The sequence below is a fragment of the Paroedura picta genome, chromosome 1 (assembly GCF_049243985.1).
Source record: "Paroedura picta isolate Pp20150507F chromosome 1, Ppicta_v3.0, whole genome shotgun sequence".
NCBI lineage: Eukaryota > Metazoa > Chordata > Lepidosauria > Squamata > Gekkonidae > Paroedura > Paroedura picta.
The window spans coordinates 67,940,797-67,958,759 of NC_135369.1; the positions used below are offsets into that span (position 1 = coordinate 67,940,797).

Below are 17,963 nucleotides of genomic sequence, written 5' to 3' on the forward strand. Positions count from 1 at the left end.
CTTAAAAACAGATCACACCCACAAAAAGATGGCAGTATCCAGCTGACTAAAAGTAAATCCCATCCCACGCCTCAAAGCACCGAACTTGGTGTGAATGGTTAAAAATGGCTGGTAGTCAGAAAACAATGGTATAAGCCTCCAGCACCATCTAATACCATGCAAAAAGAAGAGGGGGCTAGGAAGGAGTCGGAGACCTGGTCACATACCCCGGGAGCCTTACCTGGCCTCAACTGAATGGCTGGTAGAAGAGCTCCATTTTGCAGGCCCTGCAGAATTCAGAGAGTCCCGATAAGGCCCACAGTAAGTGCAGAATCAGCCCTTGTCTTTAAAGAAAGCCAGTTTGGTGTAGTGGTTAGGAGTGCGGACTTCTAATCGGGCATGCTGGGTTCAATTCTGCGCTCCCCCACATGCAGCCAGCTGGGTGACCTTGGGCTCGCTACAGCACTGATAAAACTGTTCTGACCGAGCAGTAATATCAGGGCTCTCTCAGCCTCACCCACCCCACAGTGTGTCTGTTGTGGAGAGAGGAATGGGAAGGCAACTGTAAGCTGCTTTGAGCCTCCTTCAGGTAAAGAAAAGCGGCATATAAGAACCAACTCTTCTTCTTCTTCTAAAGCTGTAGTAAACAAGTTGACCCCCCCTTTCAACACATCTACCTTTTATGTAGTTAAATACAGCTATCATATCACTTCTTGCTTTGACCCTTTCTTAGGGTTACAATGCTGCATGCAACAGTGAAAAGAGGGAGATTATTTGCTGTTTCTCAAAATGCAAAAAAAAAAAAAAAACACCCTCTCTTCAGATTTACTCTATGAAACAATGTTAAAACAAACAGGCAGGATTTCACATTATTCCTAATTCATCCATGACATTCATTTACCCAGAATCTTTCATTACCCAAGAATATGACCTTATAAACAGATAAGGTAAATAAATGGTGCCGACATCTGTTACGGGGATCCCAGCTATGTTGTCTAGGTATTCACGCTCCATATTCAGTGACAGTGTTTCACCGACTACCAGATGTCAAAGACTAACAGATGGGAATGAACAGCATGCCATACTTCTGAACTTCCCTACGGTGTCTCATTGACCATTATAAAAAACTGAGCTAGTTTAAACATTGATTTCATTCATGTCCAGCCCTGCAGCTCTTCTCTCCTTATGAATTTCCATATCAAGGCTGTTTCCACACAGGAGTGGGGAAAGCTGCCCTGCTGTGAAAGCAGCAGTCAGAGAGGCAGAACCATACAGGGATAGGATCTGCATGACCTGCCCCCGTACCACTTTGTCTCATCCACACTTCCATGTCAGATGAGATTCCGATGATAATCCGGCTGGTCCCCCATTGCCTGGCAATTTACTCGTCCCCATGTAGAAGCAGCCCTGGTCAGTTAAGTTATAAGATCTTTGCTTCCACTATCTCTACAGCTACAAAAGTCTACTTTCTGTTTGTGCTCTGCTGTGTTACTATGTACTTTTTCATGAATCTCTGGTGACTATCACATTTTCATCCAAAGAAAAATGTTTTAGGAGAATATTGTGGAGAAATGTTTTGGGAGACTAAAGGAGGAACTAATAATAGACACTCATTCTTTGATTATGCTCTTGAAAAATCTAAGAAATGCTTAACAGAATTTGTTGTGCAAATAAAAATCTCTTCTGTTCTATAGAAATGTTTGTCGGTTCATCTTATACTTGTCTTGAAGGTTCTTTCCATCAACTATGCCATTGATTGTTCATTCTGAGCAGTTCTTCAATAAATGAAGTTGATTCGCGGCCATGGTTTAGGCCTCTCCATCAAGCCCACGCTGCTCCACAAGACAGTTTACTGAGACACGTGGAGAAAAGGGAAGTCATGGAGCTGCATTGGTAAGCCTTCAGCTGTTAGTGGCAAATTGTGCTCTCGACAGCAATGGCCAGGCCTTCAGCACATGCTATCTACACATTTGTCAAGGTGAGTGACATTTGCAGCAAATTAAATTGTCCAAGCTGCTGTTGAGGCATCTCGGTTTCCTTGGCCTGACTCAGATCTCCTTGTTCAATCCTTCCTGGAGAGTTGATAGCAATGACTAATGTTTTCTTTCTGCAAGAAATATGGCCTTTTGCTTGAGGAGAAGCTTTTGACCTGTGTTGTAAGTACATGCATGCGTGAATAACCCAGTTTGAATCAATGTGGCCTCTTTTAGTAAAGCCATCCACAATGGCATTACCATTTAGGACTCATTTTTATAGACTTCATTGATTTTTGTCATTTTAGTCTCCCCTTTAAAACGCAGGCAGCAAAACAATATACTTGCCTAAAAGTTTACCAGGGTTCAGTTCAGACATCATGCAAAAATGTGGTTTATTTTAGCAATACCTGCTTTGGCTCACAAAGGATTGTTCAGATTCTAGTTTGCTAGTTTTATGAAGCCAAGATATCTCTTTGCATACATCATGCCATAGTGAAAACTACCTGTGGTCAGTAAATCAGCTTCAGATTCTGGCTTGATGGACCATAACTAACTATACTTAGAGGAACTGCCTTTTCACTTTAATTAAATTCAACTGGTTTTGCACAATGTCTTAAATGAGTCTATGAGTTTCTTCTGCATCAACAATGGAAGTTAATTCTGTCTGCTAGATGGCTAATTTTAGCTTTGGTAAACAATGGATGAATTCAGACATCAGTTTCTTCCATTGACTTAAAGTCATTAAAATTTGATTCACACACTGCATTCCCCAGCATGAAACCCCTGTAGCTGCAGCAAGCACCTGGTCTCTATAGTGTATTTTGTGATACATGTATTTTCAAACACCAATCTGTTTCATTTCCTTTTTCTGCATTTTAAGGTACCCAACTGAGGAAAAAAACACCTTATGTGTACTTCCGGGGGATGGGGGCATGTGACAAGGTCCTAAAAAATTATGACCACTGAATGGAAGTCCCCAGAAATATTTCCATATGCTGGAAATTCTTCATCACTTTAGTGTTTGAACGTTGGCAATTCAGTTCCATTACCCAAAGAGCCAGGGACTGTGTCCATATAATACAATTAGGGCCTTTTCTGCTACAGGTAATATTTACATCGCTTAAATCAGTATGAATCAGATTCATACTTGTTCAGACAATTTCATAAATTTGACCCAGGAGGATTAGTGATGGGATGGGAGTCAAGTCTGACCATGCCCAGGTGTGCACTGCATGCATGTGTGTGCATCTTTGGCAAAATCAGGCCTCTCTAAGCTCAGAAACTGCCTCTAAAACAGTGGGAGAAACATTCATTCATGTGGATTCAAATATTTCAATATTGTTGAATGAATTCGAGGTCAGTTACTGTGTTGGAGGCAAAATGGGATGCTGGATGGATGAGAGATGAACCAGTTGGGTAATCCCAGGTTGCCCAGAGGTGCCTTTAATTAAGTCCTTTCCATTTGTTTTAAAATATTATTATTCTCTGCCTCCCCACCCCCCCTTAGAATCATATGCAAAGACTGCACCAGATGAGGAGAGAAGAAAGAGAATTCTTTGTTTTGAGGGTGAGGATGGGAATAGAGAATAACATTCAACAGAGAGGCTGGATTAAAGCTCTGATTCACTTTCTCCAGACTTCCTGAAGCCACTCATTACAAAGGGAATCCCAAACACCCATCAAATCGCCCCCTCCAAACTCTTTCCCCCAAATAAAAATACATCTAGAGAGCAAGAGCAGAGTCTTTTTTGAGTACTGAACAGTATGAATGGAGTGGATGGCACTATTCTGTTTCTAGGGAGGTGGACTTCCTCTCCTCCTTTGCACTCAGCATTTTGGCTCCGTTGCTGGTTTAATAAGCCTTTGCAGCAGAAGCGATGCTTTAAACGGGGGGGGGGGGGGGGGGCGAAGCCAGCTCTTTGCTTTCCCCTCCCTGCCTCTGTCCGTCCCTCCCTTCCCGTGCAGAGAACTGACATGCTTTTTGCTGACAAATGTGCGGTGATGCCGCCGAGGATTTCAGCCTGCCCGGCAGTGTCTGTGCAGCTTAAGGGTCTATTATTATGCAATGGCTTAGGCATCAGCGCAATGCCACATTAGGACAGAAGAGCAGGTGGAGAGTTTGGACGGCGGGTCGGGAAGCTCCTTTTTCCTCGAGCCAGGTTCGCTTCCGCCCACTTTTCTCAGTAGATTTTGAAAACTAAAAATTGGTCAAGTGTTGTTGTTTTTTTTGACATTTGCTACCGGCGTGGGGGTGGGGGTGTGGCTGAGAAGGCAGACTTGTGCCTGGACGGAGCCTGGTGCTGCAGAGACCACTTCGCCTCTCCGAAGAGGGAAGAAGCATTTCTCAAGGGGGCTGGTGAAGGTGGATTTTTCCCTTCTTCTTCTCATCCCGGCCCCCCCTCCCCCTCCACGTTGCTCGTTTTACAAGCCGTGCAGGCTCTGCCATCTAGAGCACTTTGTGAGATCACTCCATCCTGCTCCCCCCCCCCCCCCGCAACACACACTCCATCCATCCATCGGCGTGAGCGTGTGCATGTGTGTGGGTTGGTGGGTGTCCCCCTCCCTTTCGGTTACACACATACACAGAGAGAGAGAGAAAGAGAGAGACTGAAGCTGATCTCTGCTGCCATGAACTTAAGGACTTGCAAAACCCACCTGCCTGTGGTACCCTGGCATGCCTTGGGATCCTGATGCTGGGAAAGAATGCAGACTGCTTGATCCTTCAAAACAAATTCTGGGGGGGATGAAAAACGCAAAGAAGCAAGTTTCTTCACTCTCCCCTCCCTGATCTTCTGCTAAGAATTTTATATTGGGTGCTGTGGATATTACAGAGGCTCAGTTCTTGGACTTTACCGAATCAGGTTCCATCTGCCAAGGTTCTTCATTTTGCATAGCTGGAGTGCAGCAGGGTTGTGGTTGATTTTTTGTTTTGTTTTTTTAACATAATATCTTCATTTTAAAAAGAGATGCATGGCTTAGGCAGAAAATCTAAGTACCTTGTGGAGGTTATAGTACCAAACCAGAGATAAATGTGACTCTTCAAAGGTAAGAGTGTTTACTATATAACTTGGCATGTATGTATAGCTCTTTACTTAACATGCTTATGAGGTAGATTGGAAGGGCATTTGGGGGAAAACGTATAACTTTAAGAATCTCAATAACAGTGATGCAGTAAGCATGAATATGCCTTGGTTTTATTTGTCTTTTTGCTTGTTTTGCTTCTCTCCTGCTATCAAAACAGAGTTGGAATTATGTGTGTTTATGTGTGTTTTTAAAGCGTTGCTTGAAATTTCAAATTTCTGTTGAAGTCGATCAAAGATTGAGGAGGGCTTAAATGGAGGAGCAGAAGAATTTGCAGTATTTTATTAGGAGAAGAATTGTGGGAGGGAGAAGGATGTGAAAGCCATCTAGGGATTAAAAACAATCTGGCAATGCTATGGGGAGAAAAACTTTGCTGTGAAGATCAACTCTCTGTTTTATATTGCAGCGTATTGTTCAAGGACAGAGGATCTTAGAAGATGGCATATAAAGCAATGCAGGGGGAACATATGAGTAGACAAGGCAAAGGGGTAATAAAGAGAAACATCTGGCATTAGGCAACATATTAGCTAGGTTACAATTCATAATAAGATTTTTTAAAAAACAACCCAGTGATCCCAATGGGTTTGGGCAGTTAGATCTGTTCAAGGTGGGCACATGGGGAATTGGGACCCAGCAGGAATGTGTCGTATCATGTCACTCCAGCGTCATCAGATGTTTACAGTTCTCCAGAAGAATTGGGTTAGCGGCTTTTGGGGGAGGGGGTGGTGGAACTTATATGCATTATAGGGATACTCTCTCACACACACTTTTTCACAAATCTCTCATGGAATATCGCAAAACTGGAATATCACAAAGCAAGGGACACTCCACCAGGAAATGGTTGTGCACATGAATATGATGGGTGTATCAATGACTTCTTCAAACCTATGTGCACGTGAGCATGGACGGCCATACTACATATACATTCAGACCTCTGTAAAAAAGAGGTGAGAACCATTATTTATGGCAAGGATATACTTTGTCTGAAGCACATCATCTTGCTAATCTCAGTTTCCTAGGGATGCTAAGGAGACATCAAAGAGGTGGGGGATTTCTGCTTACTCTGGGATGAGTATAAGTGGGTAACAACATGCACACACTCACACATACACACAGAAATTGTTGCCTACAAGAGAACTTCGCTCTGGTGTGCACCCAGTGAAATGCACTGAATATATAAAGTAAGATTTCCCAGAATAGCAAAACTTGCCCTGAATTACATGTTTTTCTAGTGTGAAAAATGTAGGGAAACTGTGGTCCCCTAGCTGCCATTGGATAACAAATGTTGATTCTATATGGGGGGTTGCTGTGTGTGGCAGAGTCATTGATGTGGTGATGGCTGGAGAAGGAAGGGGGTAAAACACAGCTTGGTTGGACATTGCTTTTATTCTGGTGCTTTCATGGTTGTCATTTTGCATCCCATTAACTTGCAGTGTGAAGTGAATATTGGCACCTGCCTAGTCTGTGTGGTTTGCACACTCTTGTTAAAATAGAGCAAAGCAAAGATGCAAACCTCTTTAGAGGGATATAGAAAGGATGGTGTGGCAGGGTTTGTTTCCCCCCCCCTTTTTTAATGTTCTCTGGGTATGCGTTCATACCTGTGGGCATCCACATACCATACATAGCCTTGCCTGCAATATGACTAAAGGAGTAATATTTAGACACCAACCCACCCCCACCCACCCCTTTTTACTGGCTGATTAATGTTCCAATACAGATTGACCTGCTTGTATCCGGTATCTGGCTTAAAGAGTTCCATTTCTGCACACTCCAAGGAAATTGCTGTTGGTACTCAATTTGATCCTCTTCCTCAACCTACCTACTTCCTCCTCTGATGCTGCTATTAAAAATGCTTGTTTAAATTCAAATGGAGTCTCTATAATCTCTTAGTTTGCCCCCCCCCCCAAGAAAATGCAAGCAGCCCACTTAGCATTTCTATAGGAGCCTCCCTATTCCTTTCTGCATCATGGGAGAGGAGCTGACAGTGTCCTGACAGTTCCATACAAGTCATCTCACTCTCCCTCTTTAGTGAGAGCCATCTATCCACTGGCTGATGTTTGAAATGTGGCTGTCATGTCTGTTTTGAAAGTGCCTCTCTAGAACTCCTTGTTCCGGAGCAGCGTTTTTCTGTTTGCCAATGAACATTTGCATCACCAAGGAGTGGCAAGTCTCCATGAAGCAGTATTAAAACAATTGGTTCAGTCATTATTGTACAGGAGTTGGGTGGGTGGGAATTTTTTGTTCTTTCAGCTTATAAAATCAGAGTAAAAAATAATGGATTGATGGCATTGGACAGTTTATGTCAAAAAAAAATGATTGGGGGGGGGATGTTTTGGAGAAAAGCAAGGCAGAATTCATTCATATTCCTGATTCTGAACTTCACTTCAGATCTCCAAGCCCTATATAGAAAAAAATGAAACCAAATCAACAGATTTCTGGGCAAAGATTCCAACTCAGTGAATCTTGTCTGCAATGCATTGTGTGTGTGTTTGAAAGTAATGTTTTGTAATGTGTGTAATGTATATCTAATGTATATCTCAAATATTTATGGTTGAGCTAAGAGTCTTAATAATAGATCTGATTTTTTCTTTTAAGGGCCTTGAAATGAGACTTGCTACCAAAATTCAAGGACAGTGAAATTCAGGTAGAATATTCTGGCATCACCAAATCCAAATTCTATTCACACAGTTGCTGTAGCCATACCAAAATCCACTGTCGTTTCCACCCATGTCCATTCTGGTCACAAAAAGTGTTGCTGTTTTATCGTTTTTAAACATACACAGATAAAGCTCTAAGGCTATTTTGACTATTTTGACATACACACAACTAGCACAGATTATATCCAGTAAGTAGTAGAACTATGGAAGCACACATAGAATTGGATAGCTTTCAATTCAGCCAATTAATTTTCTGCAGAAATCTGTTTCTTAAAGTTGGAAAGATAGAAGTAGTAATAGAATTGTTCCTATGACAACTTGATATTGGCACATTTACCAACTGTAAGTCTTCTCCTTGTTGGTTATGGTGATGCATGAAAAATCTAAAGTTGGGTTACCCATATTCAAAAGGGATGTTTACGTGGCACTTTTTCATTCCCATAGAACACAGTGAAAATGTCAGAAACAGAAACAGAAAATGGGGAGTGTAATCTGCTCATCTGGGATTTTTTTTTCTTTGTCAGTCACTCCTTTCTGTTCTTTCTACCATTCTTCTGTCCTGTCATGTAAAGAAGTGAAAGACATTGGCATGCATGCTGTGTGGTTTGTGGGGTCCAAATGTATTGAATTAGCACATCCCAACTCTGAAAAATCCATGTGCCCTTCAGTGATTATCCCCACTCACAGTTATGCAAACAAATGTGTTTTGGCTTCCATTTGTATAATAGCAGCTCCACAAAATACTAAACTACTTTTAATACTCCATGAAGTTGGCATGGAGTGGATGTGTTTAAAAAAATAGACACAACACAATGACAACAAACCTCTCTAAATGTTGGTACTGAAAACTGTGTTGACAAGTAGGACCTAATAAGGAGTTATTGTTCTTTGGGTGAGTGTTAGTCCATCTAGCTCAGTACCACCAGCTACGCAATGAATTCATGCAAGTTTATCCTTAGCTGTCCTTACTGAGATGGGTATACTGGTAATGCTGGGCTATCACATAGGACCTTCTAAATGCAAACTTGAGGTGTGTACCACTGTGCCACCTTTCTAGATTGCATCCTTGCTTATCTCACATGGACAATGAAATTCTAAACAGTGTGATACCCTTCTAAGCCCATTGACTTCAGTGGATTAAGAAAGATACAATTCTCCTTAGGACTGCACCTCTAGTGTGTTATCTTGGCATTGTTGAATATGGACAGAAACAGCCGCAGCAGCTACATGCCCCATATAAACAAACAAACAAACAAACAAACCCTTCTTCTAATGCTTGAAACTCCGACACAATTGTCCTTGGGGTTAGGGCACTACTGGGAACATAGATTATAGAAGCTTGTTTATACTGTCAAACTCCAAGGGCTTATTAAAGATGTGTGTCAATTTTTTTAAGTCTCTAGATAATAATCATGGAACATTCATACATTAATAAATGTAGTGATTTGAGAAGCCAAGTATCTAAGGAAACATGAACTCTGTGACATGAAAGCTCAGTCTTTTCTTCAACTAGTTGACTAGCGCCTCTTCCTTTTTAGCACAGTGCTTATTACAAGGCTTGGATAGGTGACTTCAAGAAAACAGAAAAGAACCTATGAAGCACCTAATGTACCTTGCTGAAAAGGATAGAAAGTAAAAAAAGAGCTTTCAAGGATAGCTGTAGGCTGTATTATTTCTGTTACGCTTCTTTTCTGTTGACAATCAAAAGTAATGTGAAATGCCTGTGTACCTGCTGGAGCCAAAATGATTGTCACTGTGGCCATGTAAGAAGAGCCAGCTGTTCCTTGATCAGTACTTAAGCAATTTTTGGAAAATTTGGGGGTTCTTTAACCCCTCAGTTATATTGTAATACAGTAGGAATGGTATGATTGTGGTGATGAAGTCCTTGGCACTGCTTGCTTGAACTGCTCTAATGTCTCACAGGGGAATGACACAGGGCAAAAATGGTCCCTGGCAAATGGTCCTAAGGAACTATGGAGAGAAGAAGCAGGAGCATAGGATAGGAGGCTAGGAAGGGCCTTGAAACAACAACAGGTAGAAAAGAGAAACAGAGGTAGGAAGCTTGCAGAGGAATAAGGAAGAGATGAGCCCTGAGGAAGAGACCTGAATGAGAAAGGAAAACTACATAGATAGAGCAATGGTGGTTCAAGAGCTGTGGATGTGAGAGAGATTTGGTACCCTTAAGATGGCAGTATCCTACCATCCATGTGTAGAATGACCACAGAATTCCCTCCTATTCCTCTTCATAACTATTGTTCCCTTCAATTCCCAGAAAGATACCTCTGAGGGAGGGGGGGAGGGGACACAAGACCTATGCAAAAGAATGGTCATGAGGTTTAGTGGGATGAAATAAGAAGATTAAATTACATACCCCTCAATGGAGGTGCATAAGCAGAGCAGGAAGGAAGACCCATTTCAAGTCCTTGTTCTAACTCACTTCAGCTTAACCAAGCTGAGACGTTGCTCCTCCAAGCATGTCCGATGACCCCAGAATTGGTTCCTTCAGGGGTCAGTAGGATCCAGGGCAATGGAGAAGAATGGAGGAGAACTATACCTTCTCCACAGATGGTCAGATACTGCCTAGTATACCAGTTCCAGGTTGGGATATTTGTGAAATGTTGGGAGTGCACTGTGGGGAGGGCAGCGTTAAGGGATGGGAGAACCTCTATGGCAGTGGTCCCCAACCTTTTTATCACTGGGGACCACTCAACGCTGGGGACCACTCAACGTCGGGGACCACTCAATGCCTTTTACTGAGGCCCGGTGGTGGGGTAGTTTACTCCTCTACTCTCAACCACTGCCCTAACGCTCTCTGATCGCTATGGTAATGTTTAAACATCCCTTCAAAATAAGATACAGACACACCACAACAGTGAACATAAGGAACATTTTATTTTCATGGAAATTTTAACTCATGACAATGACAAATCAATGGGAACCCTGAGCTTGTTTCTCTGCAACGAGAAAGTCCCATCTGGGAGTGATGGGAGACAATGACACCCAAAGTGTGTTGTAAAGGGCCGGGGGGGGATGAAGTAAAGGGCCGGGGGGGGGGAAGGCATCCTTCGGGGCCCACCTCCAATTAGTCGAAGGACCGCATGTGGTCGGCGGCCCACAGGTTGGGGATCGCTACTCTATGGAATATAATGACAGACTCATCTCACAGAGTTGGCATTTCCTCTAGGTGAACTGATCACTATAGTCTGGAGATTAGTTAGGGTAGCCATCTCCAAGTTCAGAATTTCCTATGGATTTAGGGATGGAACAACAGAGGAATTTGGGGAGGAAAGGAAGTTCAGTGGGGTATAATGCCATACAGTGCACTTCTAAAGCAGTCAGTTTATCCAGGACAACATTGCCAGGAGATCAGATGTGATTCTGAGCGATCTCCAAGCTGTATCTGGAGGTTGGCAACTGTAGTTATCAGGAAGTAGTTATAGAAACAGCAGGGCTCTTTCTAGAGCACCTTATAAGTGGTGACATTACTGGCTGAGACCACTCAGTATCCCTTGTGTCTCCATTACCACCTCATCTTACCCTCCAGTAAGGGTGCCAAATCCTTCACCTACTTCAGAAGCAAGTGAAATTGTCCCCTTGAACTACTACACAAGCCACTCTTGAGTACAAAACAGGTAAAGAGGAGATGCCAAGTCCTTGCATTATTGGCGTCAAACAATCCATTAGATCTTTGATTGCAGTGTTCTTGTCTTAAATTAAGAAAGAGCTATCTTAAAAACTGATTCTGAATTCAATTCCCTTTCTATTGAACCAGAAGGGGAGATAACAATACAAATGAGGGTGGGGTTTTTATGCTACTCTAATGGTCTTTTGTCCGTAATGTTTTGCTACAAATAGTTTTAAGCCATGTGAATCAGAATGTTAAGTGTATAAAAGCTGAAACATAAAAATAAACAGGCAAACAAATCCTATTTGCCATAGTACCACAAAGCTCTTTACCTAGTCCCAGCTGTCATTTCCCGAGACTGGGAAAATGGGGAATTGTCTTTGGTTTTTTCTGACCATAATAACCTGAATTACCTTCTGTTTGGGAGATTGCCAAAAACCCTGCATGACATAACTAGATGTAAACATGTCGCTGAACAGCCTGCAAAGATGCTGGATGGGAGGCTGAAATCATGCCAGTTAAAGATCATGCTATTAAGCTGTTGGGGTTTGGTTTGTTTTCTTCCATTCGCTTTCATGTTAGTTTGACACCGGAAGGAGATTTAATGACAATTCTGCTATTTCATTGCCAGTCTGGTTGTCCTACATGAAAGGAATTTTCCTCCCTGTGAACTGATATTTTTTATTTTAAAAAATTAGGCTAGTAATGCAGCAGCAGCATGTTATATGAATTCAGTATATCAGAAGAGGCATCTTTAATGAGACTGAATACTGGTTCCTGAGCTCTTAATGATTTCCAAAGTGGCCAACCTGGAATTAGGAATATACTAGCAAGACCTGAATGTGGTGACCATTCCTCTTTATTTGTCCTCAGCATAAAATAATCAAACATCCACTGGCTCTCAGGATGAATGCTCTATTTTGGCCTTGCATGTGATTCAAGACATGTTGTAGAAGCTAAATAGACCTGTTCAGTGCCCAGTTGGGAGATGTCCTGGGAATCCTACATAAACCACCTTTAATTCTGTGCCAAAAGAAAAGAAGGATATGTATGCAATAAATTCAATATTACATTGAGATATAATGACTAGGAGGTACTGGTGGACCTAATCCTCAAAAGTATCTTGAATACTTTTTAAAAGCAATCTAAGGCTTGTTTGGTTTATTTAGCTAATAGGCAAGATGTGGGCGTCAAAACAAGTATTTGTCATGTCATCCCCTACATGGCATGTATTCAGGTAAACAGAGAACCAAAGTCTTAGGAGCCATCTGGCTCAACTCTTGTTTTCCAGTTTTTCCCTCCCCACTTCCTCTCTTTTGGCTCTCAGCAAAAACCCACAGGACATAGGCTGTTTCCTTGAAGTAGAGAATGTCCTTCTCAATGCTATCTTTTATCTCTGTGTTATGACTGCCAAATAGGGAAAAGGTGCCCCAACCCTGTTGCCAAGTGCTGCTGCAGTGGCATCAGTGGTAATCATGCCACAGTGTTATGTTCTGGTGTTGCTGCAAAGCAGGGGCCATGTGACAGACAGGGCAGGCAGTGCCAATGGGAGGAAGCCGAGCAAAGTATCTTCACTGGCAGGGGGTGGAGAGGGTTGGGCCCAGACACCTGTCAGTGGGAAAGTGGACATCATCCATAAGCCCAGCAGGCACCCCATGATGGTGCTCCACATACAGAGCCCCAGAAGGTGATGGTAGACAAGACCATAGATGTGACGATACCCTCCCCCCATTCATGGGGGGAGACCAGCAGGGTATGTGTGGGTCCCAAACAGACTCTAGCACGATGTTCTGTCATGACAAAATAAAGGGTTACTGGCAGCCCCACATGGCCTCCATGCAGCAAAAGGGTCATCCCATGTGTTGCGCTTATGCCATGAAGGGAACCCCCAAGTGACAGCATCCGCACCCTCCTCCCTTCCATTTAATGGAATAGGAATGACATTAGCACCTTCAGGGCATACAGAACCTAGAAATCATGCAGGATTTTAGTGTGTGTGTGGGGGGGGGGGTGGTGTTGCCACCTGGCTACACATGCAGCCTAGTTCATGGCTGTCTTGTTCATTGCCCCCTCCCTCAGCCTAGTTCATGGTCCCCTCCCTCAGCAGCTGCCTTGACACATCTAACCACCTAGTGCACTGCATCCATGTTTGTCTGGAAGCCCACTGCTTGCTCCCATGGCTGCTGGGTTTGGGAGGGAAAGACACAATATCCAGTGTGGCCCAGGAGAGGTATGGGGTTAGGGGACTAGGAGCCTTGCTTACCTGTTCACACATGGCTTCCCCTTGGGATTCTGGCACAGGGCCTGGTTTACCTGTGTGGGCCAAAACCTGGGAGAAGTCAGCCACAAAGTGTGAACTTTTCTCTAACCATGATGTATTTCCCCTAGGTGCTCGCACAGTGGTGATAGGTGCCCAGTCTATGTTGTACCTGCCATCGGGGTGTGTGTGTGTGCTTGCTTCCATGCCATACACCCTACTTTTGCAATTCTGGGGTGATCTCCTGCAACCACTGAGAGGGCTATGATTGGATGAGCAGGGTGTGGCTGGAGTGGAGGAATATGCTGATTGGGTGCTCACTTAGTTGGTATCCTGAGCTGCTTGGGGTCCCATGGGTGTGACCACAGCTGGGTAGGCGTGAGTGACCTAGATGCTATCATGGCTGTCAATGGGCTATGACAACATTTTTACAAGAGCAATTTTATGCCTGTTCAGGAAGGGGAGGTTTTCCCATGCTGAAAACACTTTGGAAGCCAACTAACTCCCACCATATCATCTGAATTCCAGCAGTAAAGTTTGTGCCATTGCTTTGCCTGTGGTTGCCTGTGCACTTTTGTGCCAGTGGGTCTCAGTGCCACAAGTGTTCCAATGCAGCATAGGGAATGGTTGATTTCCTATTCTGATCTGGCCATCTCCTTAGTATTGCTGTGTTAGTAGTGCAATGGAATGAATCTTCATCCTACCACAAATGCACAAACCTACATATCTGTAATTTGACATGACAATTCCATTTCAGATGTGAAACATGATTCTGGATGTAGTAGCAATTGGATTAATAGGAAGTGTTAACCCAAGAGATTGTGTTAGAAAGAGCTAGTCTTTAATCCTCCCAGCAGGTGTTATGATGGTTATGTTAAACTGGGTAAACTAAGGAGACAGATCCTGGAATAGCCCACAAATCCTGTGGCTTAGATTTTGGTTGGCTGTGAGATAAGAGGCTGGACCAGTGAGTCCCAGTCCATGCCGTTATCTGATGCTAACAAGAAAAGAAATCTGGGTTAAGTAGCAGGTCAATTGAAACCATGTCAATAGCAAGAGTTTTGTTCTGGTTTTGTTGGTTTTATGATGCATTGAAGAAAAAGACAAAGTAAGCTGAAACTAGATGGGAAAAGTCCTTTTGGGCTCAGAACAGTTACATTAGTGCTATGGTTGACTTGGAAACTGCATGTAGAAGCTGTACCATTTGAATTCAATGGCACTGGTCCATCCAGAAAGCATTGGAAGATGCATTGAAAATAAGTATAAATATTGTGGTGTATATCAAAAATCACAACAGTTATTGCCTCTGACTATAATCCTACATTCAAAGAATATATAAAAAACATTAATTAAGAAGAAAAGGAAGAAAAAAATCTAGACAATTGTGAAAAAAGAACCAGTTAAAATCTATGGGATTTACTTCATTTTTATTATTTCTTCCCTAATGAGCACCCGTGTGGATCTATCATACAACCTTTGAGCAGCAACCAGGGTTTTTTTCTCCCTGTGTGTTTAACTCTCATGTACTGTGTTGACAAGCAGATGGAAGAATAACTGCATTGCACATTCTCTGCACTGTGATATTCAGCCAGTCCAGTAAAAACTTAAGATTTCATTAAATTTCTATTTATCACACTGAATACAATTGGCAAGCAACAGAATAGCAAAACCAGAAAAGCTATCCTTCAGTTATGGCTCTTGCTATTGTGTGTTTTTAATAACCAAATGTATGTCACCTCAGACATAAATCAAGAAGTTCCAAATAATTTATTATATTCCTGTGGTAAAAAATCCTAGCTAGATACAATGGCTAGATTTCTTGTTTATGGTCAAGGAAACTTTTATAGCAGTTAACATGAAAAATGCAAGCTGATTTGAACAAAAAAGAGACCAGGTCTGTCTGTCTTTCATTACCAGCCTATCCATAATACTAGAGAGGTCATTACAATCCCTATTAATTTACAGTAAATCAGAATAAAATATTATCCTGAAGAAAGCCAGATATGAGGTAAAGTAAAGACATGAGCCCTGGTTGAAATATCTCTGGGAAATGTGAAGAAGACTAGGCACCAGGGCCTAGCAAAAGACACCCTGAGTGGTTAATAGCAGCAGCCTGTAATCTGGTGAGCCAAGTTTCATTCCCCACTCCTCCACATGCAGTCAGCTGGGTGACCTTGGGCTAGTCACAGTCCTGTTAGAGCTGTTCTTGCAGAGCAGTCCTTTCTGAGCTCACTCAACCCCACCTACCTCACAGGGTGACTGTTGTAGGGAAAGGAAGAGAAGGTGATTGTAAGTTACACTGAGACTCCTTTGGGTAGTGAAAAAATGGGACATAAAAACCAACTCTTCTTCTTCTGGAATCAAAGCTCATCTCCAGACTACAGAGATCTGTTGCCCTGGAGAAATGGATGTTTTGGGGGGTGGACTCTATGGCATTGTTCCCCATTGAGGTCCTTGTTCTCCACAGGTTTATTTCCCTAAATATCTAGGAGTCCTATTATGCACGGGGTGGGTAATCCAGGGTGGCAGCAGCATGGCAGCCCTGACTGTGCATGATGCTGCCACCATCCTAGACAGCAGCCCGGAAGGCCTGTGGGAGCTGCCATCATGCAGTGGGGGCCCCATGCCCACCCTTCCCCTCTCCCCACTGCTGCCACCACTAGGCAGAGCACCAATCTTTCCAGCCTCAGCAATGGGGGCGCGCACACACACTAGAGTAGTCTGCATACACTGGGGGATTCCCTTCCCTGTGCATACATGGGAAGTGCCAGGGCATGCTGCCCTGATACAATGCCTGTCAGCAGCCCAGTGTGGCTGCTACTGTGCATAATGGGTTGGAGTTTCCTCAGATAAATCTGGCAACTGTAGCCCTCTAACTGTAGCCGGGAAACCCTAGTCTAGCAGCAAGTAAGTGAATGCTTTTAAGGTGTATTCCCAAGTGCATTTTTGGCCAGGAGTCTGTTGGGGGTATCCTTAGTTATGCCCTAAAACTTTAAACTCTCTTGCCCATGGGTTCGTCATCCGTAAACTATCAGAGGAAAGAATTAGGTGCAGAAGGAGAACTGTCATTGTTTTTATTGACTTCAAATCTGTTTTTGACTGTGTCCACTGGCCTTCTCTGTGGAAGGTACTAGAAACTGAAAATGTGCCCTCCCAAAAAATCACACTCCTCTAAACAGCATATGATGGTTCAACAAGCCAATTGAGAATTCAAAATGAGCTATCAGAGGAGTTCACCATCCAGACTGGAGTGTGCCATGGAGATGTGGCCTCTCTTCTAATTATAGTTAACATCATAGTTGATGCCATTTATGAGAAAAGTGTTCAAGAATAGATGAGGAGTTCAGTATAGCCAAAACAACATCCTGACAGATCTAATTTTTGCAGATGATAGTGCCATGTTTGCTTATACCTATGCAGAAGCTCTATGACATCCTCTATGACATTGCCTGCACCACTCAATCTTATGGCTTGAAAATAAATGTGGACAAAACCAAAGTCATGACCACAGATGGATCACCAATAACATCTCTCTCAAGACCAAAGTTTGTCTCTTCCAGACACTAATCCTGCCAATCCTCCTCTATGGATCAGAAACATGGACTTTACTAAAACTTGACATAAACAAACTCAATACCTTCCAAATACAATGCCTTCGACAGATTCAGGTGTCTCTCTATGACACATTATGCACGGGGATGGAAATCCGGGATGGCAGCAGCAGGGCATCCCTGATTATGCACCCCGCTGCTGTGCAGTGCCCCCGAAGCCCTGGCCTGGTGCAGCCCCCCAGAAGACTCAGAATAAGGGAATGCAGAATCTTCTGCATTCCCTGGGATGCTGCAGGTGCCAGCGGGGGCTGGGTCAGGCCAGCCCCATGCATAAGAGGAAGGGCTGGGCCGAAACCTATAGTGTCCCTGGAGGGACACTGCATGCCCCTGCTGGTGTGTTGGGAGTTATACTCCATTCAGGTCCTTCTAAGCTAGTGGACCATCATGGTATATGTGCGGGCAACATTTGGTTCCCATGCGGGCTCCTTTCAGACATCATCCATTAAGTCCATAGGAAACCTTGCTCCTCTCTAAACTATGACATTCTCGATGCAGTTGGTTAGGTAGATAGATAGCTGGTTAGGTAGACAGGTAGACAATTGGTTAGGTAGGTAAGTAGGTAGGTAGAAAGTTGGTTAGGTTGGTAGGTAGATAGGTAGTAAGTCAGAGCAACTGACCCAGGGTGTGTGTTGGGCTCATGACATCCCCCCTACCTGTGACCAACCACAAATCCAACGATCTTCCATTTTCCAGGTTCATGGCCGCTTCTAGTGGAAACATATTATAAACAAGGCAAAAAATTCAGCAACACCTACAGCGGCATATTGACTGAGAGGA

At 43.3% G+C, this 17,963-nt stretch overlaps 1 protein-coding gene across 3 annotated transcripts in view; it reads left to right on the forward strand.

Moving 5' to 3' along the window:
- Positions 1-3,954: 3,954 nt before the first annotated feature.
- LRFN2 (leucine rich repeat and fibronectin type III domain containing 2) overlaps positions 3,955-17,963 on the forward strand; it is a 371,749-nt gene continuing 357,740 nt past the window's right edge. For 2 of the 3 annotated variants that reach the window (XM_077341800.1, XM_077341791.1), the window contains exon 1: positions 3,955-5,000. The gene's annotated coding sequence lies outside the window, so the exon portion shown is untranslated. Of the gene's footprint in view, positions 5,001-6,186; positions 6,218-17,963 lie in introns of those variants that run through there. The other variant, XM_077341807.1, reaches the window with a different exon arrangement.